Raw genomic sequence first — 11,322 nt, forward strand, 5'->3', positions numbered from 1 at the left:
TGTTCAGTCAGTTCAGTTCAGTCGCTCAGTCGTGTCCAACTCTGCGAACCCATGGACTGCAGCACACCAGGCCTCCCTGCTGCTGCAGCTGCTAAGTCGCTTCTGCTGCTGCTGCTGCTAAGTCGCTTCAGTTGTGTCCAACTCTGTGCCATCCCATAGACGGCAGCCCACCAGGCTCCCCCGTCCCTGGGATTCTCCAGGCAAGAACACTGGAGTGGGTTGCCATTTCCTTCTCCAATGCAGGAAAGTGAAAGTGAAGTCACTCAATCAAGTCAGACTCTTCCCGACCCCATGGACTGCAGTCCACCAGGTTCCTCCGTCCATGGGATTTTCCAGGCAAGAGTACAGGAGTGGGGTGCCATTGCCTTCTGTCCATCACCAACTCCCCGAGTTTACTCATACTCATGTCCATTGAATTGGTGATGCCATCCAACCATTTCATCCTCTGTTGTCCCCTTCTCCTCCCGTCTTCAATCTTTCCCAGCATCACTGTCTTTTCCAATGAAACACCTCTTCAAAGTAGGTGGCCAAAGTATTGGAGTTTCAGCTTCAGCATCAGTCCTTCCAATGAATATTCAGGACTGATTTCCTTTAGGATGGACTGGTTGGATATCCTTGCTGTCCAAGGTACACTCAAGAGTCTTCTCCAACACCACCGTTCAAAAGCATCAATTCTTCTGCGCTCAGCTTTCTTTATAGTCCAACTCTCACATCCATACATGACTACTGAAAAAAATATAGCTTTGACTAGATGGACCTTTGTTGGCAAAGTACTGTCTCTGCTTTTTAATATGCTGTCTAGGTTGGTCATAGTTTTTCTTCCAAGGAGCAAGCGTCTTTTAATTTCATGGCTGCAGTCACCATCTGCAGTGATTTTGGAGCCCCCCAAAATTAAGTCTGCCACTGTTTCCACTGTTTCCCCCATGTACTTGCCATGAAATGATAGGACCAGATGCCATGATCTTAGTTTTTTGAATGTTGAGTTTTAAGACAACTTTTTCACTCTCCTCTTTCACTTTCATCAAGAGGCTCTTTTTCTTTGCTTTCTGCCATAAGGGTGGTGTCATCTGCATATCTGAGGTTATTGATATTTCTCCCAGCAATCTTGATTCCAGCTTGTGCTTTATTCAGCCCAGTGTTTCTTATGATGTACTCTGCATATAGGTTAAATTAGCAGGGTGACAATATACAGCCTTGACGTAATCCTCTCCCTATTTGGAACCAGTCTGTTGTTCCATGTCCAGTTCTAATTGTTGCTTCCTAACCTGCATACAGATTTCTCAAGAGGCAGGTCAGGTGATCTGGTATTCGCATCTCTTAAAGAATTTTCCACAGTTTGTTGTGATCCACACAACATAGCATAGTCAATAAAGCAGAATGTTTTTCTGGAACTCTGTTGTCAATGATCCAATGGATGTTGGCGGTTTGATATCTGGTTCCTCTGCCTTTTCTAAATCCAGCTTGAACATTTGGAAGTTCATGGTTCATGTACTGTTGAATCCTGGCTTGGAGAATTTTGAGCCTTACTTTACTAGCATGTAAGATGAGTGCAATTGTGCGGTGGTTTGAGCATTCTTTGGCATTGCGTTTCTTTGAGATTGGAATGAAAACTGACCTTTTCCAGTCCTGTGGCCACTGCTGAGTTTTCCAAATTTGCTGGCATATTGAATGCAGCACTTTCACAGCATCATCTTTTAGGATTTGAAATAGCTCAACTAGAATTCCATCACCTCCACTAGCTTTGCTCATAGTGATGCTTCCTAAGGCCCACTTGACTTTGCATTCCAGGATGTCTGGCCCTAGGTGAGTGATCACACCATCGTGATTGTCTAGGTTGTGAAGATCTTTTTTGTACAGTTCTTCTGTGTATTCTTGCCACCTCTTCTTAATATTTTCTGCTTCTGTTAGGTCCATACCATTTCTGTCCTTTATTGTGCCCATCTTTGCATGAAATGTTCTCTTGGTAGCTCTAATTTTCTTGAAGAGATCTCTAGTCTTTCCCATTCTTTTGTTCTCCTCTATTTCTTTGCACTGATCACTGAGGAAGGCTTTCTTATCTCTCCTTGCTATTCTTTGGAACTCTGCATTCAAATGGGTATATCTTTCCTTTTCTCCTTTGTCTTTAGCTTCTCTTCTTTTCACAGCTAATTGTAAGGCCTCCTCAGACAACCATTTTGCCTTTTTTGCATTTTCTTTTCTTGGGGATGGTCTTGATCACTGCCTCTTGCACAATGTCACGAACCTCTGTCCATAGTTCTTCAGGCATTCTATCAGATCTAATCCCTTGAATCTCTCACTTTCACTGTATAATCGTGGGGGATTTGATTTAGATCATACCTGAATGGTTTAGTGGTTTTCCCTACTTTCTTCAATTTGAGTCTGAATTTGGCAATAAGGAGTTCATGATCTGAGCCACAGCCAGCTCCCAGTCTTGTTTTTGCTGACTGTGTAGAGCTTCTCCATCTTTGGCTGCAAAGAATATAATCAATCTGATTTCAGTGTCGACCATCTGGTGATGTCCATGTGTAGAGTCTTCTCTTGTGTTGTTGGAAGAGGGTGTTTGCTATGACCAGTGTGTTCTCTTGGCAGAACTCTATTAGCCTTTGCCCTGCTTTATTCTGTACTCCAATGCCAAATTTGCCTGTTACAACAGGTATTTCTTGACTTCTTATTTTGCATTCCTGTCCCTTATAATGAAAAGGACATCTTTTTTGGGTGTTAGTTCTAGAAGGTCTTGTAGGCCTTCATAGAACCGTTCAGCTTCAGCTTCTTCAGCATTACTGGTCGGGGCATAGATTTGGATTACTGTGATAGTGAATGGTTTGCCTTGGAAATGAACAGAGATCAGTCTGTCAGTTTTGAAATTGCATCCAAGTACTGCATTTCGGACTCTTTTGTTGACTATGATGGCTACTCCATTTCTTCTAAGGCATTCCTGACTGCAGTAGTAGATATAATGGTCATCTGAGTTAAATTCACCCTTTCCAGTCCATTTCAGTTCAGTGATTCCTAGAATGTCGACGTTCACTCTTGCCATGTCCTGTTGATCACTTCCAATTTGCCTTGATTCATGGACCTAACATTCCAGGTTCCTATCCTCTTTACAGCAATATTGCTCTTTACAGCATTGGACTTTATTTCCATCACCAGTCCCATCCACAACTGGGTGTTGTTTTTGCTTTAGCTCCGTCTCTTCATCCTTTCTGGAGTTATTTCTCCACTGATCTCAAGTAGCATATTGGGTACCTACCGACCTAGGGAGCTCATCTTCCAGTGTCCTATCTTTTCGCCTTTTCATACTGCTCATCGGGTTCTCAAGGCAAGAATACTGAAGTGGTTTGCCATTCCCTTCTCCAGTGGACCACTTTTTGTCGGATGGAATGGAATCATTTGTCAGATACAATGGAATATTATTCATTCATAAAAAGGAATGGGGGAATAGAATAGATGGTCCAGAAAGGAACCCTTGCATATATGATCAAATTATTTTCAACCAGGGTGCCAAGAACATTCATTGGGGAAAGGACAGTCTTTTCAACAAATGGTATTGGCAAAATAGGATATCCACATGCAAAAGTGTGAAGTATCTTCCCTTACACCCTATACAAAAATTAACTCAAAATGGATCAAAGACCTAACCTATAAAACTCTAGGAAGAAAACGTAGTGAAAAAGCTTTATGTCAAAGGATTTGGCAATGATTTCTTAAAAGACACAGGCAACAAAAGAAAAAATAGATAAATCGGATTACATTGATGAAATAAAATTCACATTTTAAGGCGGGACAAGAAAATGTAAACACAAAATCCCTCTCTATCCATTTGGGTCTCCTCCTTCCGTCATATGCAAGGTGTATTTGCATTATAGATTAACCAGACCTCCTCAAAGGTGTGAATGCCTGCTTGACTGCAAAGATCAGTTTTTTTTTCCTTTCTTCTGATGCTAGCAATGTAACTTTTCTGTGTGTTTTTTTGGCCTGACTGCGTGGCATGCAGAATTTTAGTTCTCCAACCAGGGATCTAATCCTGGTCCCTTGCCATGGAATCAAACAGTCCCAACCACTGGACAACAGGGAATTCCAGTAACTTCTTGAAAGATTGGCATTCCTTTCTCTGGCAGTCCAGTGGTTAAGACCTGTGCTTAAACTGAGGTCAACTGGTTTACCATTTCCTGGTTGGGGAACTAAGATTCTACAGGAATGGCTCCCCTGAACCCTGACCCTGGGCCAAATAGTGTTTTTTGCAAACTCTGTAGGGCTGTAGGGAGTCATGGTGACTTGCTGCCTGCATACTTGGACTAGATATCTTTTTAGTATGTCATTTTGATGTAAGATTCTTTGTCCCCAAAATGTGTATAATGTGCTTTCTAATGGGCAGAACAGTTCTCAGGACTTCCAAGAGTCTGTCTCTTGGGTTATAATTCTTAGTTTGACTTGAATAAAATTCTTTTTTCTTCTTAACTTGATTGTTAATTGAATTTTTGTTTCCAACATCAACATTTAAAACTTGTGCATCAAAGACTACAATTAGGGACTTCCTTGGTGCTCTGGTGGCTGAGACTCCAATTCAGGGGACTCAGGTTTGATCTCTGGTCAAGGAACTAAATCCCACATGCCACAGCTAAAAAAAAGAAAAATATCCCACATTCCCCAGTGAAGATCAAAGATCCTGAGTATCTCAACTAAAACCAGGCACAGCCAAATAAATAAATAGTTTTTAAAAATCTGTGCAGAGCCTGGATGAGAGGGGAATTTGGGAGAGAATAGATACATGTAAATGTATGGCTGGGTCACCTTGCTGTGCGCCTGAAACTATCACAACATTGTTAATCAGCTATTGTTGCTGTTGAGTTGCTAAGTCTGTCCGACTCTTTTGTGACTCCATGGACTCCTCTGTCCTGCCAGGCTCCTCTGTCCATGGGATTTCTCAAGCAAGAATACTGGAGTGGGTTGCCATTTCCTTCTCCAGGGGATCTTCCCAAGGGATTGCACCTACATCTCCCGCATTGGCAGATAATTCTTTACCACTGAGTCACCAGAGAAGCTATACTCCAATATGAAATTAAAGGTTTATATTTTAAAAATCTGTGCAGAATATAGTTAACATAGCAGGCCCAAGAATGCTATCATTTGAAAATACTTCTTGCAAGGTTGGCCTTGGCTAGGATCTGGGAACTTGAATGTGCAGAGGGTTCCCACCACCCCAACTGGTAAGAATGCCTTAACCATATGTGCAAACAAAATACGGCTTATGATGAATGTGCTAGGCAGGTGGTACCTGCAGGACCAGGTACAAGAAAAACCTTTGGCACGGAGTCTCTGATGCTTCCTTCATAGACAATATTTCACGCATGTCACAACTCATTACTTGGAAATTATTCTAAGTCAAAAAGCCAGTCACAAAAGACCTTGTGTTGTCTGATTCCATTTACATGAAAAGTCCAGAATAGGCAAATCCATAGAGACAGAAAGTAGATGAGTGATTCCCTAAGGCGGGGGAGGTATGGGGTTTCTTTCTAGGGTGATGATTCTGTGCATAGATTAAAAATCACTGAATTTCACACTTTGGGAAAATTGTATGGTATGTAAATTACATTTTGTTGAAGCTGCTATGAAAAAATTAAAAAATAATGGGCAAAGGACTTGAGTAGACATTTCTCCAAAGATATAGAAGTAGCCAATAAGCACAGGAAAAGATGCTCAATATGGCTAATCACTAATTTCATTACAACCACAATGAGGTATCTCCTCACACCCATTAGGTTGGCAATTTTTTTTTTTAAGGTAGAAACTAACAAGTCTTGGCGAGGATGGGGTAGAAACTGGAACTCCTGTGCATTGTTGGTGGGAATGTAAAATGGCATAGCCTCTATGGGAAACAATATGGTTGTTCCTCAAAAAATAAAAAATGGAATTACCATATGATCCAGCAATTCTGGGTACATATCCAGAAGAATTGAAAGCAGCATTTCTAAGAGATATTTGCACACCCATGGTCCCAACAGCATTATTCACAATAGCTGAAAGGTGGAAGTAACCCAAATGTCCATCCATAGATGAATGGATAAACAAAATGTATACACACAGAATGAAATATTAATCAACCTTAAAAAGGAAGGAAATTCTGACACATGCCACAACATCGATGAACCTTGAGAACTTTATGCTAAGTGAAATAAGCCAGTCACCAAAATATCAGTACCATATGATTTCATTTATATGAGATATCTTGTGTACAAATTCATAGACAGAGAAAGTAGAATGGTAGTTGTCAGGGGCGGTGGGGAGCAGGGAGTGAAGCCTGGTCGTTTAGTAAGTATGAAGTTTCAGTTCTGCAAAGTGAAAAAGTTTTAGAGTTTGGTTGTGCAATGTGAATGTACTTACTACTACTGAACTGTACACTTAAAAACAGTTAAGATGGTAAAATAAGTTTTTTCTGGTGAAGTACACACTCACCATAGGACATGTACGCACTGCCATATTTATTTATTTTTGGCTGTGCTTGGTCTTTATTGCTGCATTCGGGCTTTCTCTAGCTGTGAAGCGTGGGCTCTAGGTGCACGGGCTTCAGTAGTCGCAGCACACAGGCTCAGGAGTTGTGACTACTGCTACTTATGGATTTCAGTAGTTATAAGAGGGTTTCCGTAGTTACGGCACAGGGGCTTTAACTGTGGGTTTCAGTAGGTATGGTATAGGGGCTCATTAGTTAACGACGTGCAGACCCTAGAGTGTGCCTGCTTCAGTAGTTGTGGTGTGGGGCTACTCTGAATCTTCCCCGATCAGGGATCAAACCTGTGTCTCCTGCATGGGCAGGCTGATTCTGATCCCCTGTGCCATCAGGGAAGTCCCAGGTTTGGTTTGGTTTTAATTCATGATAACTCTCTGGGGAAACTCTCTGAGGTGATGAAGATGTGCCACGTCTTGATCTTGGTGGAAATCACATGAGTATATGCATAGGTGAAATGTTAGGGGACTGTATGCCTAACCTTGTGTATTTCCTTTGGGTAATTTATATCTCCGTAAAGAGCTGGTGAGGAGGAAAAGGATGAATCACTGACAGATGCTACAATGTGGATGAATCTTGAAAACATCTTACTGAGTGAAAGAAGGCAGCCACAAAGCCATACATACCTCTTGTATGATTCCATGTATAGGAAATGTGCGCAACAGCAAACGCGGTTTAGTAGTTGACTAGAGCTGGAGCCGGCGCGGGTGGGAGTGGGGTGGGGGGAGGGGGATGAGGAGTGACTGCTAATGTGGACAGAGCTTCTTTCCAGGGTGATGAAAATGTTCTAAAATTAGACAGTGGTGATGGTTGTACAACTCTGTGAATATACTAAAACCCACAGAACATCATTCTTGGAACGTAGACTTCTCAGAACAATGCTATCAGAAAGAACTAAATACGGCTACCTTTCTTTCTTTCTTACCTTTAGAATTCGCAGCCACCAGTGCTGGTATGAATCTCTTCTCCGCCACTGTCCTTTTCAAAGTTTCTTCTGCCTTGAAACTTCTCTAGAAATTCATCCTCTGAGGTGCCATATCTTCCCTCCTTTGCTACACGGTGAAACCTAGTAAATGACGCTTTTACAATGTCAAAATGTCTTCCAGTGAGTATTTAGGCTTTAGATATTATTTTTAAAAGATTCTTTTGTTCATTCATTTAACCATTTATTTACTGAGCACCTACTATGTGCCAAGACTGTAGTGCAGTCATCAAGAGGGCTGTGAAGTTAAGTAGTCTTCAACTTGAACCTCACAGTTGTTATTTGCTGGTACGTAAGTTAGATGCCCTAATCGCTCCAAATCCCCATTTCCTACAGTCAACATGGAAAAATAAAAGTAATTCCCCCAAACTTGGTGTGAGGATTAGATGAGATAAGGTGCTGACAAGTGCCTCATCCACTGTCTAGCATACCAGAAGCATCAGTGGATCTTAGCTCTTATTATTATAAAGTATTAATGATCTTAACTCTTGGATCCCTCATAGAATTGGAACCATCTGTTAGTAGATAATCATGACCCCCCTCTCCATTGGGAAATTATGAAAACAATTCTGAGTTACAGCTCAGTTACAAAAATGCACTCAGTTACAAAAATCAGGGACTTACCTAGTGGTCCCTTGGCTAAGACTCCATGCTCCCAGTGCAGGGGGCCAGGGCTCAATCCCTGGTCAAGGAACTACATCCCACATGCTGCAGCTAAGAGAGTTCTTATGCTGCAACAAAGATTGAAGATGCATCAAATAAGACCTGAAGCAATGAAATACATTTTTTTAAAAATTCAACTGAGTAAACTTGAAGAAATCAATGGCTTTATTTGATGAGTCATGAATTAGCATCCTATCTAGCAAATAGAAAATAGTTTCAGAGTAGCTGTACAAAATAGAAGATTTTTAAAGGCAGAAAGAGGGGATAAGACCAGAAAGTCATGAACAAAATAAAGGATAATTTTTGGTAAGGCTACCTTCCTTTAGGGGAAAGGTGGGGAATCTATCAAGCAGAGTACTAGAGATGATCAGGAAATTCCAGCCTGATTGGTTTAAAGTCCCACCTCTTGGAGAAGCTGAAACTGAAATGAGATATTAAAGTTTTTATTTCTGCCATGGGACTTAGCACAAGTGATTCCATTTGGGGCCTGTTTCTTTTTAAGCCAGCGGAGGTTCTTAAAGCGTGCGTCGTGTGCTTCAGGGACCAGCAGCATCAGCGTCACCTGGAAACTTTTGAGAAATGCAAATTCTTGAACCACTGAATCAGAAACATTGATGTGGGCCCCAGCAATCTGTGTTTTACCAAGTCCTCTAGGTAATTCTGGTGCACAGTGTGTGTGTGTGTTAGTCGCTCAGTAATGTCTGACTCTTTGCAACCCCATGGACTGTAGTGGGCCAGGCTCCTCTGTCCATGAGACTCTCCAGGCCAGATTTACTGGAGACAGTAGCCATTCCCATCTCCAGGGGGTCTTCCCAACCCGGGGATCAAACCTGGATCCCCCACATTGCAGGCAGATTCTTTACCAACTGAGCCACCAGGGAAGCAAGGATTACTATTATTATAAACTATTTTTATCTCCAAAATGTGAAGTACAAGAAACTCCCTAAGTTCATGTTTGGGAACAAGATATGAATTGGGTCATTAACATACAGAGACTGTCTACAACAAAGCTTTTCAAAAAGTCCCAATGATGTATCACGATACAAAGTTTTAAAAATAATTTCAAAAACACTCATCCCCTGAGATGCACTTTCTTCCCCCTCTGCCTTTAAGCAGAAACCAAACTGACTGCAAAAAGGCGCGAAAGTAAGGTCATGCCCTATGCATGGTGAGAGGAAAAACTGATGTGGGAATCAGAAGTAGTGGGTGGGTCACGTTTTATAAAAATGGAACCATAAGTTTCTGGGGGTTAATTCCACCCATAGGAAATATCTAGTGGTCCTATTTTGGTACATCAAGCAGCGTAAATCTCATGCTCTTCTGATTACCTGCAGCATCACTAACTTCCTGAGTGGCTCATTCAGTATGTCTTTCTTCCTGTTCTCTAAATTATGTTCAGGTCTTAAATCCTGCATAGAAACAGCAAGGATTTGAGAGATTTCCCAGTTTGGCTTAAATGCCTGTAGTTCTGGGTCAGTGACTTCATCTCGCTGAGGCAAAGTTCTTTAGAAAAGAATTTGGTTGAAGGAAGGGTGGTGCCCGGAGCACTTGTTTTCAGTTCGTGTTTGCAGAACACTTTTTTTTTTTTTAACTTAGGTGAAATGTTTATTCAGGGTGGTGAGTGGAGGATGGGGGGTGTGGGGAGGAATGCAGTTGGGTGGGTACGGGAAACATTAAAGGAGACTAAATTTTCCAACCTACTCTCCAGGGCAGCTCTTGTTCCACCCTGGAAGGCAACAATACACTCCACAAGGAGCTGTTGAAAGAATGAAGTGAACTTAGCTCAGTGCCTAGCAGGGGATGCTAAATGTTTGCTTTATGATAGTATGCGTGTGATGGTGATCATGTTGAAATGTACATGAATAGCGAATATAATACTGTACACGAAGAACTAACATAGTGTTGTAGGTCAGTTATACTTCAAAAACAAACAGGAACCTCCTTGGTGGTCCAGTGGCTAAGACCCGAGCTTCCAATGCAGTGGGCCCGGGTTTGATCCCCAGAGAACTCAGTCCCACATGCTGCAGCTACGAGTTTGCATGCTGCAACTAAAGACCTCGCACGCCACAACTAAGACCTGCCCTGGAGAGTAGGTTGGAAAATTTAGTCTCCTTTAATGTTTCCCGTACCCACCCAACTGCATTCCTCCCCACACCCCCCATCCTCCACTCACCACCCTGAATAAACATTTCACCTAAGTTAAAGACAACAGGCGCAGCCAAATCAATATAGAAAATTAAATAATAAATATTTAAAAAACAAACTCATAGAAAAAGAGATCGGGCTTACGGTTACCAGAGGTGAGGAATCAGGATGGGCGAATTGAATGGAAGCAGTCAAAATGCACATATTTCCACTTATTATTAATTAAGATAAATTAGTACTAGGGGTGCCTGTTATATCTGAAGGTTATTAAGAGAGTAATTCCTAGGAATTCTCATCACCAGGAAAAATGTTTTTTCTGATTCTTTTATTTTGTATCCATATGAGATGATGAATGTTCACTAAACTTACTGTGATAAACATTTCATGATAGACATAAATCAGATCATTATGCTATAAACCTTGAACTTATATAGTGCTGTGGGTCAGTTATCTCAGTAAAACTGGAAAAAAAACACCTTCCATTAGTGTGAAACTTATATAGAAATCTCTAGTACGGTAGTTCTTGTTGTCCCCCAGATCTTCAGCTTGGTTGATAAAGCATTTTACTGTGTAATTATCTTGTATATAATTACATTTTAATAATATTTTTAAAATTTGACAGTCATGGAGATAACCTTTCAGATTACCCTCCAAGAGGCCATCAAGCATATGAAAAGATGAGCTCAGTATGAATTGCAGGGGGCACAGGTTTGATCCTTGTTTGGGGAAATGAGATCCCTCATGTTGCACAGCCCTCCTCGCAACCTCCCCCAAAAAGATGCTTGACATCATAAGGAAATGCAAATAAAAACTACAAGGAAATATCACCTTGCATCTATGAGAATGGCTATTATTTAAAAATACACACTCACACAAAAAGTAGAAAATAACAAGTGTTGGCCAGGACGTGGAGAAATTGGAACTCTTGGGCTAGTGGGAACATAAAATGGTGCAACCACTGTAGAAAACAGTATGGAAGTTCCTGAGAAAACTAAAAACATTTAGAATAACCTTATGATCCAGTCATTCC

Source organism: Bos indicus x Bos taurus, chromosome 17 (genome assembly GCF_003369695.1).
Source record: "Bos indicus x Bos taurus breed Angus x Brahman F1 hybrid chromosome 17, Bos_hybrid_MaternalHap_v2.0, whole genome shotgun sequence".
Lineage (NCBI taxonomy): Eukaryota > Metazoa > Chordata > Mammalia > Artiodactyla > Bovidae > Bos > Bos indicus x Bos taurus.